Source organism: Schistocerca cancellata, chromosome 8 (assembly GCF_023864275.1).
Source record: "Schistocerca cancellata isolate TAMUIC-IGC-003103 chromosome 8, iqSchCanc2.1, whole genome shotgun sequence".
NCBI classification, from domain to species: Eukaryota; Metazoa; Arthropoda; class Insecta; order Orthoptera; family Acrididae; genus Schistocerca; species Schistocerca cancellata.
The window spans coordinates 239970649-239993275 of NC_064633.1; positions in this window are offsets into that span (position 1 = coordinate 239970649).

The window sequence follows — 22627 nt, forward strand, 5'->3', positions numbered from 1 at the left end:
GATAAACTTTATTTTGGGTGTGCAGGTTAAATAAGACAACACGACGGGTGTACACCGATCGGTACTGGTTCATATTGTGTACGTAGATACGTAAAACGTGCAAGAGGGAAACCATTATGTGCTTATGAGAGCTGATGGCAGCAGACCGTATTATTCGTTTCGGACCTCTTGATAAGTATGGAAGTGTGATTACGCATGTCAATCACATCGCGATTACGGGCAGCATGGGGTTCACGCGTGAGCCTCAGGACGTGCGCTAGCAGCGCATGTTGGGTGTTTCAAGCGTCAACTTCGCGTCTCAACATCTCTGGATGTAATGCGAATATTGCGATGCAATCAACGCCATTGTGTATGTGCTTTGTCATGCTATGGATCGCTGAAGAAAAAATATTGGAGGTCCGTTTAAAAAAACATAAGTTTGTGTTAAAAAACAGATATGCTTTCGTTTTAGAATGTTTCCAAATATGTACATTCATGGACCCCAGCCCTACATTGATACCGGTGAAAGTCGTTTTCCAATAGCTGTTATTGTCCCACAGAAATTTAGGGTGTACAAGACAGCTGCTACTCCCTGTATATACATACATATGACAAAAATATCCCTGACAACGACATTTTGTTTACACATTGGAATTTCTCTTGGTAAACTGGTACAGAAGCACACACAGAAATAGAAACCCTGTCGAACAGTGTAAGCGATTGTCACATCGTTGGAGGAAAGTTGACCGCCATATCCTATCTAACTCTAAGCCTTCCTCTTTTCTATTACAATTAGTGTGTGTTTCTGAATGTCTACATCTTTTCCATACATCCGTGCGTAATAATGAGATATAGTGGCTAGATCACTCGTCTCACTAAATTTTATTTCATAATCACCGTCTTTAAAAACACGTTCCACTACAGCTGATTTGTCGGTGTGTCCCAGTAGACAGTTCCATTTGTGTTCCGTTAAGCGGGTATTGACACTTCTTTCCGTTGTTCCAATCTAAACCTTCCCACAGCTACACGGAATTTTATACACCTCAGAATTTGCTAAGTGGTGTCTTTCGCCGATCTTGCACACTCATTAATCATCTTGGTGGGTCTAAAGCTTGTTTCAACTTGAAACTTGGCCACAACTTTCCCAATACGGTTCGTAATATTGCGAATAAATGGAAGAAAAACTATTCCAGCTGACAGTTGTTGTTGGTGAATGTTGTCAGGCACTTTTCTTCTAGGATGGGCTGCTCGACCTATCACGTTGTCAGCGTATCCGTTTTTCTTAAAAGCTGTTCGGAAATTATTTTGTTCATCTTGCAAATAAACAGGCTCACAGATCTTATTAGCTCTGTCCACTAATGTTCTAATGACACGTCTCTTCTGCCTGCGATGATGGATCGAATCGTTATGGAGATAACGGTCGGTGCGTGTATATTTTCTGTATACTTTATGCCTTAGACTCACATCTGCCTGCTTTAATTACTGATACATCCAAAAACCTGAGATTCAGAAACACATAATAATATTAATAGAAAAGAGGAAGGATTAAAGTTAAATAAGATATGGCGGTCGACTTTGCACTAACGATGTGACAGTCGATTACCTTCAATCGAGAATGATGGCGTTAATTAGAGATAGACTTACAGTCAGCCCCGCGTGACGTGTGGTGGAGCCTTCTACGCGCTCTGTATGAACGGGACCTCAATGGCCTGGTAGCCAGTCGATGTCTCACGTAGTAACATATTGCGCGCAGTTGGACACGTCAGCAAGAAGAAGTGATGCCACTACGGGGAGGATATGTCGACTATGGTACGACGACTGGAGGGTCTACGTAAGAAGAAAGCTCAACAACTTTGTATGCTTACTTTTTTGCTACGTTGTCATGACACTGGGACAATATCGATGTTTTTGAAGGTGAGAAGACTGTTTCACTTGGGGCAATCTAACCGTATTTACTCAAGGAAGAAAGCTACGATGCTACACGAGCGGATTCATGAAACATGTCGAGCACTGGCGGTAACTAGCAGTCAGTTGTTAAATCTCAATTTATTTATTAGCAATGCAAGGCAGTTTTTTGATTGGAATAAGGTGGACAGGCCAACATTTATATCTATGGAACTGAACTCAGAAGGGTCTTGTAATAGGCAGAAGAAGAAGTTTGAGAATTTACGGAAGGGCAGACAGGATATACCAGTTACAGATGATTCCCATGTGGTTATTAATTTGTCGGGAAGGGAATTATCTAAGGAAAAATTTCTGTTCTCTTGAAAGGAGGAAATTTTGCAATTACTCCATCAAAGATTCCCACTGTAGCTAATACAGAGGCAGGGTTTCGTCAGTTATCACCACAGTCTGCTGATGACATCAGGATGGAAACAGCCGCGATACTACGTCAAGCTAAGCCTCCTAGCAGCAATTTGTCTCAAGGAGAAAGGAAGACGTTACGGGAGATTAATGCGAACAGGAATTAATTGTACTTACTGCTTATAAGGATAATGCTATCATCTTGATGAAGAGTGAGACCTACCATAGGAATATAAGTTAAGTTTTGGTTTCTACCACTTATAAAAAACGTCAGAAGGATCCTACAACGAAATTTTTAGAAGCTACCAATCGACTAATCAAAATGTATTCCATTTCTACACAGGATAAAAAATATCTATGCCAAACGGAAGCATATATGTGCTACAGAAGATACGGAAGCCTAACGTCCCATGGACACCGATAGTGAGTGCCATTGGATCGCCTACTCAAGAGCTGGCTGGACTTCTCGCCTCCTTACTACCACCGCATGTTGGTAAAACTGATTTTAACATTAAAAATTGTATGCACTTCATCGAAAAATTGAGGGAGATCACTGTCACCACAGGTGATGTCTCTGTCAGCTTTGATGTGGTATCCCTTTTTACCATGGTTCCTGTCGACGAAGCTCTTTCACACATAGTTGATATGTTTTCCACTGATATAGAAGCTCTGATTCGACATTAAGAATTAGGGCAGTGTGAGGGGATAAATTATGTTCAGAGGCTATAATAGTTGTTTTTGGGATCGGGGGGGGGGGGGGGAAGGGGGTGGGAGCACTCTCGTCGGATTTTGCACTTCTATCCGTCATAGGTCTGGAGTGAGCAGATAATTCGCACTTTCCCTGTCCACAATTTATTTCCAGTTGATAATGAGTTTTAAGAACAAACCGAAGGAGAGGCCATGGGTAGGCTTCTGAGTAAAGCTGTTGCTAATCTATTCAAGAATTTTTTAAGAATAGCAGGTTCTGCAGTCTGACAGAGAAAGCCATTTGAATTGGTGTCGGTATGTGGATGACACTTTCGTGGTATGGAATCACGGTAAAGCGGAATTGTATGGTTTCTTGGTGCACCTAAATAGTATTAATCTAAACACACAATTTGCTATGGAGAAAGAGAGTAATGTAAAACATAATTTTTTGGACGTACCAGTAATTAAACGGGCAGATGGGAGTCTAGGGCATATAGTCTATAGTAAAGATACACACTCTGATCATTACCTCCATAAGGATTTGAATCATCATCCCAGGCAGAAGATAGGTGTTACTAAAACATTGGTGGACCCAGATAATAAGATCTGTGAGCCAGTTTATTTGCAGGATTAACTAAATCATTTGCGAACGGCTTTTAAGAAAAATGGATATGCTGACAATGAGAGAGATTGAGCAGTCCATCCCAGAAGAGAAGTGTCTGACAACATTCAGCAACAACAACTGCCAGCTGTGGCCAAGTTTCAAGTTGAAACAATCTTTAGACGCACCAAAAAGATCTGTTACTGTTTAAGATCGGCGTAAGACGCTTGACACCCCTTTGCAACTTATGGGGTGTATAAAGTTCCATGCAGCTGTGGGAAGACTTATATTGGAACAACGAAAAGAAGTGTCAATACGCGCTTAACCGAACACAAAAGGAACTGTCGACTGGCAAAAATCGACAAATCAACTGTAGCGGAACATGTTTCTAAAGACGGTGATCATGAAATAAAATTTAGTCAGGCCAACGTGATAGCCAGGACATCACATTGCTACGCACGCATGTATAGAGAAGCTATAGAGATTCAGAAACACACAATAATTTTAATCGAAAAGCGGAAGGTTTAAAGTTAGATAAGATATGGCGGTAGACTTTGTACCAACGATATGACAATAAATTGTCTGGAACCGTGCGACCGCTACGGTCGCAGATTCGAATCCTGCCTCGGGCGTGGATGTGTGTGATGTCCTTAGGTTAGTTAGGTTTAAGTAGTTCTAAGTTCTAGGGGACTGATGACCTTAGAAGTTAAGTCCCATAGTGCTCAGAGCCATTTGAACCATTTTTTGACAGTGGATTACCTGCAATCGAGTAAAATGACGTTACTCAAAGATAGACTTACAGTCGACCCATGCGATGTATGTTGGTACCTTCTACGAGCTCTATATATACTGCACCTCCACGACCTGGCAGCCAGTCGTTGACTCACCTTGGAAGATGTTGCCCGTAGTAGGCAACGAAACGTCAGGAAGAAGAAGTTCTACATATCGGCCACGGCCGTTCAGCACGGAAGTTTGACAAATGTTGTCACTATCCATAGAGAGTGCAACAGTTCCAGCAATCCAGCTTCAATTCTCCTGGAGCATATTGCTGACTATAGCCCAGAACTGCCACGGATGAATGTTGCTCACTTTCAACACCTGCAATAGTCGGTTTAGTACTGTATTTCCTTTCCTCTGCTATATTTCCCCTTTCCCTGGAACTTTGTTCTATGGGTTACTTTTATTTGCTATTTTAACTAGGTGTTTTTGCATTGGTAGTAGTTTTAATGAAACATGACAGAATCACGTATCTCTCTCTATCTCACACACACACATACACACATACAGCACTATGAAACCTAAATATAATGCCTAACGCCTATGTCTCCCAAATAATGCTAACGCCCCCTGGCAGTGATATTATAATATAGTGCGTTCCCCTCTCCAGTAACTGACATGACATCCATTTGGTATTAGGATTCTATGTAAGACACAGTAAAACTTAACAATTAGTGGCTATTGGATTGCGCCACCAGGCAGTAACCTTATAATATCTTATAGAGGAAATACAGTATTTCCCTCCGACATATGACATCCATCTGGAGTTAGAATACTATTTGAGACACATCAACACGTAATACGTAGCACCTAGTACGCCTGACGCATAACTCATTATGCCTCCAGGCAACAACATTTTAATGTATTACAGAGGAAGTAATCCCTAATGCAAAATGCCTGCAGGCAACAACACTACAATACATTAGCGAGGCGTACGATTTTCCCCCTCCAATAAAGATCCTTCTGGTATTAGGATGCTATTTAAGACCTAGTAACACATTATACATAACCCTGTGAGGAGTGGTGTAAATTCGAACACCTGCCTGTAATCAGTTGAGTTGCGATTTTGCAATGGAGTTGTCAGCATGTGTCTCAGTTCGCTCTTATGAAAAAGTAGTCTTGAGAGTTAAGTCTTGAACTCTCCACAGGGAACTGGCATTACTTGAAAAAAGGCAAGCTTACACTCTTGGCTATTTACTGGAAATAGCATTTAGAACACTTCTCAACCGCTGTAAATATTAGGACCACTATTCGGACAGAAGAATAACACATGAAAACACGAAAGAGATGACTCTAATGATGTATTTATGACAGCAGATGGTGGAGATGACGTACAACCGCAAGAGAAATTTATGCCGCAATCGTGGTGTAGACTGGCAACATCATTTTTAGTAAAGCAAAAGTAAGAAAGCGTTGCTTCTGCAATTAATTACTTCACCCTATATACTATTCTTTATGTATTGTTACAAATACTATCACTGTGTGAAATAGCAGTCTCAGTATGATGGTATCCCGCACACTGACTGGTTTTCCTTAGATTAGATTAGATTAGATTAATTATTCATTTCATAGACCCATAAAAGAGGGAATCCTCCTGGTAGTGGAACATGTCAGATAAACACATTACAAAAATGTAATTAGAAAAAGTTGAGTTACATTAATTTTAATGATTCTAAGTCAATAAACAGTAAAATTAAGTACATGAATTAAATTTAAACCTCTAATATTTACAGGTTTAATACTTACATCTGCTTTCATTAAATCCATCATTCAGACATTAGCTAGTTTCTTGGCTATTACAACCAAGTATTGTCAAAAACTAAAGTAAATTACTCATTTCAGTGCTCTTCAGTTAAGAAGTAACATTATGTACAAGATTTAAAGTTAAACTTTCACTATTTACACACTTAAGATTTACATCTGCTTTCCATACGTCCATCTTTCACACAATAGGCAGTTATTTGGCTGTTACAACCAAGTACTGCCAAAATTAAAGTATAATAAATTTTCATTAAAATGGTCTAATGCACAACTGATGGATGGAATAGGAGGAGTTGACCTCCAAATATTCTTTTAAATTATGTTTCAATTGTGCCTTGTCTGAAACTAAACTCTTAATGGTTGTTGGTAACTTATTGAAAATATGCATTGCTGAATACTGGACTCCATTCTGGGCAAGAGTAAGTGATTTTTAAATCTTTATGTATATTGTTCTTATTTCTAGTATTGATACTGTGTACTAAGCATTTATTTGGAAAAAGTGGCGTATTATTTACAACAAGCTTCATTAAGGAATAAATATATTGAGAAGCTGTGGTTAATATGCCCAATTATTTGAACAGGTTTTGACATAATGTTCTTGGATTTACACTACTCATTACTCTTATTATATGCTTCTGTACTCAAAAAATTTTCTCTCTCTTTATGGAGTTACCCCAAAATATGATACCATATGACATAATGGAGTGAAAATAAGCAAAATATCCCTTTTTTATATTTGTATCTCCTATTTCTGACATCATTCACATTGCTAACACAGACTTGTTTAGGCGCTTTTGCAGTTCGTTAGTATGTTGCTCCCAACTGAATTTATTATCAACTTGTAATCCCAAGTATTTTACACTCCCAATTTCTCCTATTTCAATGTCATCATATTTTATACACACACCATCTACATCTACATCTACATCCATACTCCGCAAGCCACCTGGCGGAGGGTACCTTCAGTACCTCTATCGGTTCTCCCTTCTATTCCAGTCTCGTATTGTTCGTGGAAAGAAGGATTGTCGGTATGCCTCTGTGTGGGCTCTAATCTCTCTGATTTTATCCTCATGGTCTCTTCGCGAGATATACGTAGGAGGGAGCAATATACTGCTTGACTCTTCGGTGAAGGTATGTTCTCGAAACTTTGACAAAAGCCCGTACCGAGCTACTGAGCGTCTCTCCTGCAGAGTCTTCCACTGGAGTTTATCTATCATCTCCGTAACGCTTTCGCGATTACTAAATGATCCTGTAACGAAGCGCGCTGCTCTCCGTTGGATCTTCTCTATGTCTTGTATCAACCCTATCTGGTACGGATCCCACCCTGCTGAGCAGTATTCAAGCAGTGGGCGAACAAGCGTACTGTAACCTACTTCCTTTGTTTTCGGATTGCATTTCCTTAGGATTCTTCCAATGAATCTCAGTCTGGCATCTGCTTTACCGCCAATCAACATTATATGATCATTCCATTTTAAATCACTCCTAATGCGTACTCCCAGATAATTTATGGTATTAACTGCTTCCAGTTGCTGACCTGCTATTTTGTAGCTAAATGATAAAGGATCTATCTTTCTGTGTATTCGCAGCACATTACACTTGTCTACATTGAGATTCAATTGCCATTCCCTGCACCATGCGTCAATTCGCTGCAGATCCTCCTGCATTTCAGTACAATTTTCCATTGTTACAACCTCTCGATACACCACAGCATCATCTGCAAAAAGCCTCAGTGAACTTCCGATGTCATCCACCAGGTCATTTATGTATATTGTGAACAGCAACGGTCCTATGACACTCCCCTGCGGCACACCTGATATCACTCTTACTTCGGAAGACTTCTCTCCATTGAGAATAACATGCTGCGTCCTGTTATCTAGGAACTCCTCAATCCAATCACACAATTGGTCTGATAGTCCATATGCTCTTACTTTGTTCAATAAACGACTGTGGGGAACTGTATCGAACGCCTTGCGGAAGTCAAGAAACACGGCATCTACCTGTGAACCCGTGTCTATGGCCCTCTGAGTCTCGTGGACGAATAGCGCGAGCTGGGTTTCACATGACCGTCTTTTTCGAAACCCATGCTGATTCCTACAGAGTAGATTTCTAGTCTCCAGAAAAGTCATTATACTCGAACACAATACGTGTTCCAAAATTCTACAACTGATCGACGTTAGAGATATAGGTCTATAGTTCTGCACATCTGTTCGACGTCCCTTCTTGAAAACGGGGATGACCTGTGCCCTTTTCCAATCCTTTGGAACGCTACGCTCTTCTAGAGACCTACGGTACACCGCTGCAAGAAGGGGGGCAAGTTCCTTCGCGTACTCTGTGTAAAATTGAACTGGTATCCCATCAGGTCCAGAGGCCTTTCCTCTTTTGAGCGATTTTAATTGTTTCTCTATCCCTCTGTCGTCTATTTCGATATCTACCATTTTGTCATCTGTGCGACAATCTAGAGAAGGAACTACAGTGCAATCTTCCTCTGTGAAACAACTTTGGAAAAAGACATTTAGTATCTCGGCCTTTAGTCTGTCATCGTCTGTTTCAGTATCATTTTGGTCACAGAGTGTCTGGACATTTTGCTTTGATCCACCTACCGCTTTGACATAAGACCAAAATTTCTTAGGATTTTCCGCCAAGTCAGTACATAGAACTTTACTTTCGAATTCATTGAACGCCTCTCGCATAGCTCTCTTCACACTACATTTCGCTTCGCGTAATTTTTGTTTGTCTGCAAGGCTTTGGCTATGTTTATGTTTGCTGTGAAGTTCCCTTTGCTTCCGCAGCAGTTTTCTAACTCGGTTGTTGAACCACGGTGGCTCTTTTCCATCTCTTACGATCTTGCTTGGCACATATTCATCTAACGCATATTGTACGATGGTTTTGAACTTTGTCCACTGATCCTCAACACTATCAGTACTTGAGACAAAACTTTTGTGTTGAGCCAACAGGTACTCTGAAATCTGCTTTTTGTCACTTTTTCTAAACAGAAAAATCTTCCTACCCTTTTTAATATTCCTATTTACGGCTGAAATCATCGATGCCGTAACCGCTTTATGATCACTGATTCCCTGTTCTGCGTTAACTTTTTCAAATAGTTCGGGTCTGTTTGTCACCAGAAGGTCTAATATGTTATCGCCACGAGTCGGTTCTCTGTTTAACTGCTCAAGGTAGTTTTCAGATAAAGCACTTAAAAAAATTTCACTGGATTCTTTGTCCCTGCCACCCGTTATGAACGTCTGAGTCTCCCAGTCTATATCTGGCAAATTAAAATCTCCACCCAGAACTATAACATGGTGGGGAAATCTACTCGAAATATTTTCCAAATTATCCTTCAGGTGCTCAGCCACAACAGCTGCTGAGCCAGGGGGCCTATAGAGACATCCAATTACCATGTCTGAGCCTGCTTTAACCGCGACCTTCACCCAAATCATTTCACATTTCGGATCTCCGTCAATTTCCTTCGATACTATTGCACTTCTTACCGCTATAAACACGCCTCCCCCTTCACTGTTCAGCCTGTCTCTGCGGTATACATTCCAATCTGAGTTTAGGATTTCGTTACTGTTTACGTCTGGTTTCAGCCAACTTTCTGTCCCTAGTACTATATGGGCGTTGTGATCGTTTATTAATGAGAGCAGTTCTGGGACCTTTCTATAGACGCTCCTGCAGTTTACTATTAGCACATTAATATTGTTATTCCCTGTTGCATTTTGCCTACTCCTATCTTGCCGCGTCTCAGGAGGCGTCTTGTCGGGCCTAGGGAGGGGATTCTCTAACCTAAAAAACCCCCATGTGCACTCCACACGTACTCCGCTACCCTTGTAGCCGCTTCCGGCGTGTAGTGCACGCCTGACCTATTCAGGGGGACCCTACATTTCTCCACCCGATAGCGGAGGTCGAGAAATTTGCACCCCAGATCTCCGCAGAATCGTCTGAGCCTCTGGTTTAAGCCTTCCACTCGGCTCCAAACCAGAGGACCGCGATCGGTTCTGGGAACGATACTACAAATAGTTAGCTCCGATTCCACCCCGCGAGCGAGGCTTTCCGTCTTCACCAATTCCGCCAACCGCCTGTACGAACTGAGGATGACCTCTGAACCCAGACGGCAGGAGTCATTGGTGCCGACATGAGCAACAATTTGCAGTCGGGTGCACCCAGTGCTCTCTATCGCCGCCGGTAGGGCCTCCTCCACATCTCGGATGAGACCCCCCGGCAAGCAGACAGAGTGAACACTGGCCTTCTTCCCCGACCTTCTCGCTATTTCCCTAAGGGGCTCCATCACCCGCCTAACGTTGGAGCTCCCAATAACTAATAAACCCCTCCCCCCGTGTGCCTGCTCGGACCTTGCTGAAGGAGCAGCCACATGTCCCCTCACAGGCAGAGCGGGCGATGCCACACGGCCAGCCCCCACATTGACCTTCCGCCTCGTGCGCCGCGAACGCCGCTGAACCCGCCACTCCCCTTGGGGAGAGGGTGGCTCAACCGCGCCCGGTACCCGCGAAGATGTCTCGACAGCAGGGACAGTGGGTGAAGCATGTAACACCTGGGGTGTACCTTGCGACGCACCAGACTCCCCACTGCCGCTACACTCCGAGGCAGCAGCCTGAAGACGGCTGACCGCGGCCATCAACACGCTCAGCTGTTCGCGAACAGTGGCCAGCTCCTCCTGCGTCCGTACACAGCAGTCACACATCCTATCTATCCTAAGGAAACAATTTACTGAAGGGAGTTAATCAACCTTTAACTAGACTGCTAATTCACTGAAGGCAGCTGCTTATTTACTAAACTGTGGTTGCTAGCCACTTCTTGTAGAAAACAATGAAAATACCACTACCTGTCTCTGGACTGTATTGAAAACAAACTCTAGCACTACTGGCACTATGGCTGACTACAGGGACTCTCTTACTGTATTCAAAACAAACACGAAATCTATGGAACACTATTAAGAGCACTCGAAAATTAAAGCTTCCTAAAAGCAAATACACACGGAAGAAGAAGTGACAAGTAAGAAAAATACAGTTAATACTTAAATTAAGGTAGCTCGCTGCACAGCAGACGTGACGCAGGCGGCAGTTACGACGACACTGACACTACTGGCACTATGGCTGACTAAAGGGACTCTCTCTGACTGTATTCAAAACAAACACGAAATCTATGGAACACTATTAAGAGCACTCGAAAATTAAAGCTCCCTAAAAGCAAATACACACGGAAGAAGAAGTGACAAGTAAGAAAAATACAGTTAATACTTAAATTAAGGTAGCTCGCTGCACAGCAGACGTGAAGCAGGCGGCAGTTACGACGACACTGACACTACTGGCACTATGGCTGACTAAAGGGACTCTCTCTGACTGTATTCAAAACAAACACGAAATCTATGGAACACTATTAAGAGCACTCGAAAATTAAAGCTCCCTAAAAGCAAATACACACGGAAGAAGAAGTGACAAGTAAGAAAAATACAGTTAATACTTAAATTAAGGTAGCTCGCTGCACAGCAGACGTGAAGCAGGCGGCAGTTACGACGACACTGACACTACTGGCACTATGGCTGACTAAAGGGACTCTCTCTGACTGTATTCAAAACAAACACGAAATCTATGGAACACTATTAAGAGCACTCGAAAATTAAAGCTCCCTAAAAGCAAATACACACGGAAGAAGAAGTGACAAGTAAGAAAAATACGGTTAATACTTAAATTAAGGTAGCTCGCTGCACAGCAGACGTGACGCAGGCGGCAGTTACGACGACACTGACACTACTGGCACTATGGCTGACTAAAGGGACTCTCTCTGACTGTATTCAAAACAAACACGAAATCTATGGAACACTATTAAGAGCACTCGAAAATTAAAGCTCCCTAAAAGCAATCTCTTGGAAGTTCTGAACTGCATATAGTGAGTCTTTTCAAAGTTGAGTGACAGTGAATTGGCTATGAACCACTTATTAATGTCAGTAAAAATTAGATTAGCTGCCATTTCTAAATTTATATTTGATTTACTATTTATTGCAATGTTTGTATCATCTGCAAATAAGACAAACTTGGCATCTGGTAATGTAACAGATGACAGGTCATTAGTATGCACAAGAAACAGTAGTGGACTTAGTATAGAACCTTGGGGAACACCACATGTAATTTCTTCCCAGTCAAATGATGTCTGATTGCCTACTGTTGAAGTATTACCAAACCTTTGTTTTCTATTAGTAAGATATGACTGAAATAATGCTGTGATTCACACAGTCAAACGCCTTAGACAGGTCACAGAATATGCCAGTTGGCTCTAATTTGTTGTCCAATGAATTAAGGACATTTTCGCTGTAAGTGTAAATAGCTTTCTCAATATCAGAACCTTTAAGAAACCCAAACTGTTATTTTCACTAAAGTGCTTAAGTAGACACTTGAACATAACCTTTTCAAAGATTTTTGAAAAAGCTGGCAAAAGTGAGATTGGTTGGTAATTTGACAGCATTTCTTTGTCCCCTTTCTTGTGGAGAGGTATAACTTCAGCATATTTAAGCCAGTCCAGGTATGTTCCTGTGACAAGTGATTGATTACACAAATAAGATATGACTAAGCTCACATGAATACTCTTTTATTAACTTTGTTGATATGTTATCATAACCACTAAGAATAGTTTGATTTCAAGGACTTTATGATGGGTTCTCTTTCTTTGGGTGAAGTAAGTGTCAATTCCATTTTACTGAGATTGCTTGTGTGCACTGGTCTCAGATGTTCCATTTCATTATTTACCAAACCTAACAACCACATGCTATCAGTAACAGAGACAGAATACTTATTTAAATGGTATGCAACACAACATGCGTTTGTTACCAAGGTTTCATTTATTTTTAGAGCAATTTGTTCCTCCTCATTTCTGGTCCTACCTGTCTCTGACTTAACTATATCCCATATTGTTTTTATTTTATTGCTGTATGTATTTATCTTCTTCACATAATGCAGGTGTTTAGATTTCTGGATAACCTTCTTCAATATTTTGCAGTAATTTTTGTAATGATTTATAATGCTAGTATCAAAGATGTCCCTATGTATCAGATAGAGTTTCCTTTTTGTCTCACATTATATCTTTATCCCTTATGTGATCCGTGGTTTCTTATTAGACTTCTGCTTAATTTGAGTTACCTTCAGGGGATCACAATTTTCAAATAAGGTGCTAACTTTATTAATGAATGTTTTGTATTTACCATTTGCGTCTTGGATGCTGTAAACATCCATGCAATTAATTTCTTTGAGCAATCTCCTGAATTTCTCAGTTTTTCGCTGTTTTGTTGGCCTTCTGTACTCAGTTCTGATAGATGTTCTACCCTGACAATTTTCAAAATTTAATGTTAGGTGTTGCATGTCATGGTCAGATAGCTCATTTACTACTGGTTTTCTAATGTGACTTAGTTGCCTAGAATTGTCAATAAATATATTATCATTGGCAGTCATAGAGCGTGTGTACCATAGTTGGGAAATTTACAGTAGAAATTAAATTGAATGACAATGTAACTGATGAAACTTCCTGGCAGATTAAAACTGTGTGCCCGACCGAGACTCGAACTCGGGACCCTTGCCTTTCGCGGGCAAGTGCTCTACCAACTGCGCTACCAAAGCACGACTCACGCCCGGTACTCACAGCTTTACTTCTGCCAGTACCTCGTCTCCTACCTTCCAAACTTTACAGAAGCTCTCCTGCGAAACTTGCAGAACTAGCACTCCTGAAAGAAAGGATATTGCGGAGACATGGCTTAGCCACAGCCTGGGGGATGTTTCCAGAATGAGATTTTCACTCTGCAGCGGAGTGTGCGCTGATATGAAACTTCCTGGCAGATTAAAACTGTGTGCCCGACCGAGACTCGAACTCGGGACCTTTGCCTTTCGCGGGCAAGTGCTCTACCAACTGAGCTACCGAAGCACGACTCACGCCTGGTACTCACAGCTTTACTTCTGCCAGTACCTCGTCTCCTACCTTCCAAACTTTACAGAAGCTCTCCTGCGAAACTTGCAGAACTACCACTCCTGAAAGAAAGAATATTGCGGAGACATGGCTTAGCCACAGCCTGGGGGATGTTTCCAGAATGAGATTTTCACTCTGCAGCGGAGTGTGCGCTGATATGAAACTTCCTGGCAGATTAAAACTGTGTGCCCGACCGAGACTCGAACTCGGGACCTTTGCCTTTCGCGGGCAAGTGCTCTACCAAGTGAGCTACCGAAGCACGACTCACGCCCAGTACTCACAGCTTTACTTCTGCCAGTACCTCGTCTCCTACCTTCCAAACTTTACAGAAGCTCTCCTGCGAAACTTGCAGAACTAGCACTCCTGAAAGAAAGGATATTGCGGAGACATGGCTTAGCCACAGCCTGGGGGATGTTTCCAGAATGAGATTTTCACTCTGCAGCGGAGTGTGCGCTGATACGAAACTTCCTGGCAGATTAAAACTGTGTGCCCGACCGAGACTCGAACTCGGGACCTTTGCCTTTCGCGGGCAAGTGCTCTACCAACTGAGCTACCGAAGCACGACTCACGCCCGGTACTCACAGCTTTACTTCTGCCAGTACCTCGTCTCCTACCTTCCAAACTTTACAGAAGCTCTCCTGCGAAACTTGCAGAACTAGCATTCCTGAAAGAAAGGATATTGCGGAGACATGGCTTAGCCACAGCCTGGGGGATGTTTCCAGAATGAGATTTTCACTCTGCAGCGGAGTGTGCGCTGATATGAAACTTCCTGGCAGATTAAAACTGTGTGCGCGACCGAGACTCGAACTCGGGACCTTTGCCTTTCGCGGGCAAGTGCTCTACCAAGTGAGCTACCGAAGCACGACTCACGCCCAGTACTCACAGCTTTACTTCTGCCAGTACCTCGTCTCCTACCTTCCAAACTTTACAGAAGCTCTCCTGCGAAACTTGCAGAACTAGCACTCCTGAAAGAAAGGATATTGCGGAGACATGGCTTAGCCACAGCCTGGGGGATGTTTCCAGAATGAGATTTTCACTCTGCAGCGGAGTGTGCGCTGATATGAAACTTTCTTTCCTGATATCAGTAACAGTTCACTGACAGTGTTTTTCAGGACATTTATATTAAAATCAATAGCAACCACTAGTTCTTTGTTTATTAATTTTATATGAGATAATAAATCTTCAAGACAGTTTATAAACAGGTTGAAATTTCCTGAAGGTGCTCTGTATATGGCTACTATTATAAAGGACCTATTATGAAATTCTATCTGTGTTGAACATGCTTCTAATCGCTGCTCTAAGCAAAATTTATTATTGTCAGTATTCTTAAATTTAAAACCGTTATTAACAAATGTAGCAACTCCTCCTTTCTCCACCTTTTGTCTACAGGAGTAGGAGGCAAACTTAAATTATGCAAGATTTAGAGTATCACATGAAAAGTAATAAACGAATTCGTAAATGAATCAGCATTTAAACTTATGGAGAAACAATATTACTCATTTCTAGACGTATCCGAACTGTGTACCAAAATTCTCATCGTACTTCTGCGGTTTGTCAGTCAAACGGAAAGATTTTCTGACATTCGGTTTTGATACGATATCACAAATCATAGATCACAGGAAGGTTTCGGCTCACATCTTCTTCATATGCTCCACGTAGCAGCTCACGTCCCATAAGGCCTGGAATTTAATATATGAAGAGTCATACCTATGAATTATAATCCAATATACAGGGCGATTAAAATTAAGGTTAAACTTTCAAAACGATGTAGAAATAATACCACTGGTAAGAATGACGACAAATTGAAATGGAATATTATCGGACAAGGGGGAAAACGTACGGCACAAGGAATAAAACAGTGTAAAAATTAATCAATAGATGGCGCTCTGTGTGTCAGAAGACGTAAATAAAAACACCTGTAATGCGCACGACCCACTGAAGTCGGTATAAATACGCCATCTGCACAGCTTTTCCTCTTTTCGCGTCTGCGACGGTCGCCATGACTGTCTCAATGCAGGATCGTGCTCCACTTGTAAAGCTGTATTACAAGGATGATGACTGTGCACAGGTCAGTGGAAGCAGAAGACACAGAAATGCAGGAGGAAACGGGTGGTGTGGGCAAACGTGTGGTGCACGGAGAATTTCCCGAACATTGAACATACCTGTCAGCACGGGGCGTAAAATCCTACGAAAAATCCTAACTAAACTATGTGCACGAGTTGCTTCCTGTTGATCTGCCAGCAAGAGAGACCCTTTCTTTAGAATTTCTTGCTCGAATGTAAATGGACAAGGACTGGCCATGGAAGATTTTGTGCAAAGATGAAGCCCACTTGCATCTGACAGGATATGTCAATACACAGAATTCTCTAACATGGGCAACGGAAAATCCACACGGAAATCAACCAGAACCATTTCATCCTGGGAAGGTCACTGTGTGGTGCAGGCTTACGGCATCATTTATCATAGGGCCATGCTTTTTCGAAGAGACAGGTGCTGCCGGTTCTGTTATCTGTACTGTCACTGGTAAGAGCTATGACGGTCTTTTGCACAACCACGTCTTCCAGATCTCCAATAGCGTGGATATATAGATGGGATCATTTTTATGCAAGGTAGCGCACCTCCGCACATTGCAAACCCAGTTAAGGAGCTGTTGAAGCGCCATTTCGGAAAAGTTGGAATCATCAGCAGCCATTTCCCTACAGCCTGGCCGTCCCGATCATCTGATCTTAATCCGTGTGACTTCAGGCTGTGGGGCTATCTGAAAGATGTTGTGTTCAGCGTTCCATTGGAAATGTAGCTGCATTGAAGGCACACATTGCGTAACACATTCTGAACGTGACCCGGAAACACTCCGATCAGCTGTGGAACATGCTGTTTCTCGATTTCAACTTACTGCAGGAAACGGAGGACAGCATATTGAACATGTTTTGCGCAAGTCACGTGGAATTAATAATCCAATTTCATTTTGATTGATGCTTTTCATGTGGTTTTTGGCCTCAGGACGTTTAGAAACGGATGTGAGTAATGCCTTTTATGCAGTTTTTAGCCTCAGGACAATTAAAAACCGATGTTTTCAATCTGATGTGATATGACTTTGCCGCAGTGGATAGGCTTACGTAACTACCAGTATCTCACACGTCCACCCATGCACACTGAGTAGTACCATTTGTTCAACGTTAAACGTACGCCTAAGGGATTGTTGTGTGATTCATTTGTCATTTGTAGTCGGCCGTAATTAAATTACGAGGCATAAAGCGAAGCTGTCCAATGGCAAAAATCAGCATGCTGTCATTAAATAGTGGCAGGTCAAAGACCAAATCCATGCTCACTGTTAATTATTAACGAAAACCACCTCAGCTGTATTTTCAAACATCTATTGCTACATTTTGTAAGTACTTATTTTTCTTCTGCTTTGCGATGTCCCCCTTCTCCGATAATATTCCGTTGCAATTTGACGCCATTCTGAGCAGTGGTGTTATTTCAACAGTGGTTTGAAAGTTTAACTTTAATTATAATTACCCTGTACATAGGATGATGTCAGCATAAAAAGACACCTGGCGACAACGAGCGTCGTTTTAATGTACCCCAACCTGTAGGCTCGGTCTAAGGTCAAAAATGGTGAGTTGTATCGATCAGTGCAACCTCCGAATTCTGTGCAGGACTCGGAAAACATACTCCGGAGTCGTTTGCAATGATCCGGCAAATGTTCTGAAATGGAAGTGAATCAGATGCTGCTATTCTGAAATGGTACCAATTGCTTCAAAGATGGTTGAGAGCGTGTGGAAGACGAAATTCGAGAACGACACCCATCCATAAGGTGGAGGATACAGTGCTGCGTGTACGAGATACGCTGAATCCCGAACGGGTATCTAGTGTTCGAATGACCCTAGACCATTTGTGAATTGAAACTTCGCAAACTTTCATTACCCAGGAAGTGCAGCTGACGAAAACCTTCATCAACCGGAAAGCTATGGCAGATGACCAAAGTTAAAACCATGTGGTTGACTGCATAGATTGCTGGTATCGTGTTCCCACCATGAGCTCTTCGACAGTGTGGTATCTTGTAACAAAAAATATGTATATACATGGCCCCGAGGCAAAAAACCGAAGCTGTCCAATGGCAAAAACCAGCATGCTGTCATTAAATAGTGGCAGGTCACAGACCAAATCCATGCTCACTGTTATTTATCAACGAAAACCACCTCAGCTGTATTTTCAAACATTTATTGTTTCGTTTCTTTGAACAACTTCAGGTTGCAGTTACTTACATGCCTCAATGTCACCACGTAAGTCCTCTCAACTGTCTAAATCGTCATTTTACCGTAGTATGTTTGTTATTATTGCATTTGGTGCTCTCACTCAATACCGGAACGTGCACCGGACGGCCGGGTACAGTCGCCTCTATAGGCGAGATTGTGTAATGTGATACCTAAAATCTTGCTTTTAGCACTGGTCTCAGATTTCAATTGCGAAGCGCTAACTACTACAGCCGCAACCAGTAACTGTCTTCATACCTGTGACAACACTGAGACGTTCCTATAGAGACGTTTACAAACTCGCATTACTTAATTGGTAGAAGAATGCCAGCAAAGATGCATTGCCCAGTCCACTGCAGCAGTCAGGGATCAACTTACGCAGCTACTATGGTTTGTTGACCAGTTAGGGGCCGGTGGCGCGTAACAATCCGTCACTCCCACTATCCGAATATCTTGATTTTGAGGTGGCGATAAGTTCTGATTGCCAGGATGCGACCAGTTAATGCTATTGTCAAAATTGTGGTTTCATATAGCTCCTGCCCTCACATTATTTACGTGAGGTGGACCCGCATTATTTACTCAGTATGCCCAGTTGTTATAATGTGCCTGTTTGGGTTTCCGTTATCGTGCGGATAATAATTGTAGCCAGCGTTAAAACGGTGGTCACTTTTCCTCTTCTTGTTATAGTACTGAGCGTTCTCTGGATTTCTGTTGGAGTTTTATAGTCCCGCTGTGCTGTTGCGCAATGTTGCAATACAGCTTGTGGTCTTAACATGGTTGTGGTGAATCCTGCCTTGTGCATGGATGTGTGTGATGTCCTTAGGTTAGTTAAGTTTAAGTAGTTCTAAGTACTAGGGGACTGATGTCCTCAGACATTAAGTCCCATAGTGCTCAGAGCCATTTGAACCATTTTGTGGTGCTTCTGACTGTTGGTAATTCTTGCTACAGGTGACGAATCTACGCATTTTCGTTTTTCTGACATTATTGTATTTCTGTTACAGTTGCACTTTGATTAGTTTTAATTCCTTCTTTACGGTAAAATTCGATGCGCTGCAATCATACACGCCTTCTTGGTTTTCAGCCTGCTCAGCTACATGCAATCCACTAATGAGTGACTCACTTATGTGGTCCTCTTGACGTAGCAACCTAGATGAAAACTCGTTTTCAAACACTCGGAATCGTCTATCATAGATTTCTATAATTACCTTTCTCTTTTGCACAAGGAAATTTCGGAATTTGTCTGACAGTTACAGGACAAAATTTTCACTCTGCAGTGGCGTTTACTGATATGAAATTTCCTGACCGATTAAAAACTGAGTGCCAAACGAAAGCTCGAAGTCGAGACCTTTGCCTGACGGGAGCAATTGCTCTGCTAATGCAGCCACACAGCCACGACTCTCGACTCCTCCTCAGAACTTTCCTTCCACCTTACCTAGTTTCCTACCTTCCTAACTTCACAGAAGTCTGACAGTTGTTGATTCGTTGTTTTTGGGGAAGACCAGACAGCCAGGTCATCGGTCTCATCGGATTAGGGAAGGACAGGGAAGGAAGTCGGCCGTGCCCTTTGAAAGGAACCATCCCGGCATTTGCCTGGAGCGATTTAGGGAAATCACGGAAAACCTAAATCAGGATGGCCGGACGCGGGATTGAACCGTCGTCCTCCCGAATGCGAGTCCAGTGTCGAACCACTGCGCCACCTCGCTCGGTCCTGACAGTTGTTGCACAGACGTTTACATCGCGGACTGTGCTGTCTTTAACACACCGACGTCATTAGACTATTGCTTCATTGTTCATGCTGTAGTTTCGTGCATTACTCAACTAAGTTTTGCGTAACCCATTCCTGTAAGCCTTTCGTTAATCTGATGTATATGTTCTGTTTCTACCTTACCACGTGTAAATTTTATCTGTTTTAACTATTTTTTGATTACTTTGTCTAATGTTAATTTAAACTGATCTCCCTAGTCTCTGGATACCTGGCCAGAATTTTCTTTCATAGCCGGCCGATGTGGCCGAGCGGTTCTAGGCGCTACAGTCTGGAACCGCGCGACCGCAACGGTCGCAGGTTCGAATCCTGCCTCGGGCATGGATGTGTGTGATGTCCTCAGGATAGTTAAGTTGAAGTAGTTCTAAGTTCTAGGGGACTCATGATCTCAGAAGTTAAGTCTCATAGTGCTCAGAGCCATTTGAACCATTTCCTCTTTCATATGCGTACCCAGAGGTTTTGTTAAACGTTCGAAATTAGTTTTCATATGGTCATCCTGTTGTTGTCACGATTCAGTACTACTCTTTATAATATTTTCTAACCTCATTCATAACATTATGAACGGAACTGTTACTGGAGTCAGTTGTTGAACTGTTTCAGGTGGGGGCAGATGTACATGGTTTCTGCTCGCTGTCTCACTGGCTGCCGCTCCTGTAATTTCGACATTAGATTCTGCCATGTGGCCGTTTACTACGTTTCTTTGAGTTACTATTTCCTCTACGTGCTTATTTTATCCATGATACCAGTTTTCATCATAACAAAACTATATATTCAAAACTTTGTTCTCAATAACTCTATGTTTACGTGGGTATGAGGAATGCCGTTATCAGTTATGAAATGTTTCACAGGACTTTCCAGCAGAAGCGCGCCACGTTACAAAACAGATCAAAGACGCACGGACATTTTAACTCCGCACGCTACTAAAGCGCCCATCTTAGTGCCACGAACCTTGAGCGTACAGTAAGTACAACTTCAGTTTGTTTTAATTAACCATTGAAAAATTTCTTGATGGGTTATGATACTTCTACAGTAGAATCTCAAGACTGGTAACTCAGAAAGCAAATGACTAATCAACGATGTTCTCACTTGGTAATTTTGTTGGTTCTTGCGATTGGTGTAATATGTTTTCATAATACTGGGTATTTTCCCCTTTGAATTCCAATACAGACATATGGCTGTCTCTTTAGAATTCCTTTTATTCTTACCTTTGTCGTGGGATTTGTTTGTGTGTTTTTCCTTCTTCAGGCGTAATATCCAGAATAATCGATTTAAAACAGAAAGTACTTGCAATACTTGTACATACGATTAGTCCACTCGCGCGTCGCCGGTTGTAATATACCTCTCCCTAATTGAAGAATAAAATTTGCAAGAATACGTATTTGTTACCAAAACTTATGAAAGGTTTGACTCAGAAAAGATACAGATTAACGCACATCACAAATATGTTGTTAAATGGTTAACTTACATCAGATTTAGTATCTTACTTCTTACATGCCGATATTTTGATGTCGTCTCGATGCATCAGGTCCCAGTATTGACCGTGAGAATATTTTATATTGAGTTCCATGGACAAAGTGGCAGAAAGTGTGAAACCCGACTTCGCAGAAAAATTATACGAAAGTTCGGCTTCATACGTAAGAAATAGTGAAATAACCCGATGGCTGCAAGCCACCGACCGTTTTGCTTCCAATCAATGTGTGCACAATCATGATACAAAGCTCTCAAATATTGAAACACTAAAGCATTTCCAAAGGGCTCTAAAAGTGACTGCTGCCACATTTGTAAGAAATTAACTTATTATTCAATATTAATTACAAATTACATAGAGCAAGTAATCATACTTCTGCTCGCTAAGGAAACACAAGGAAAATATGGTTCAAATGGCTCTAAGCACTATGGGACTTAACATCTGAGGCCATTAGTCCCCTAGTCTTAGAACTGCTTAAAGTTAACTAACCTAAGGACATCTCACGCATCCATGCCCGAGGCAGGCTTCGAACCTGAGACCGTAGCAGCAGCACGTTTCCAGACTGAAGTGACTAGAACCGCTTGGCCACAACGTCCAGCACAAGGAAAGAAGCAGTCGATATCAGAAGAGGAATACCATCCTTCCTACCTTCGTTTTAAAAAGTAAATCACATTTACATACAATCTTCGTTGGTTTTTAGAGTACACAGTCCATGAATTTATGTTTAGAGTTTGCTCCACTATGATTAACGTTACATATATTTTCCAAGACACCACACGCATACTGCATGATTAATTCGTCACAGCACAGAGAAACAACGAAATTTTATACATTTTTCACAAGAGTCGTTCCACAGTCGTTTGCCGGTAGAGGGCTCCGGACAGAATCGTGTTACATGCCGGTGTGTAACGCACTGTGTCGAAGCGAAAGAAATAGCTTGTTGCTGTCGAGTTTCTAGTCATCTACACTTCGAGATCCCTCTCCTTCACGAGCACAACGACGTCTGAAATAATCCGACGCCTTGGCATCACTACCATCGATTATCCTCCATCCAATCTCGACTTGAC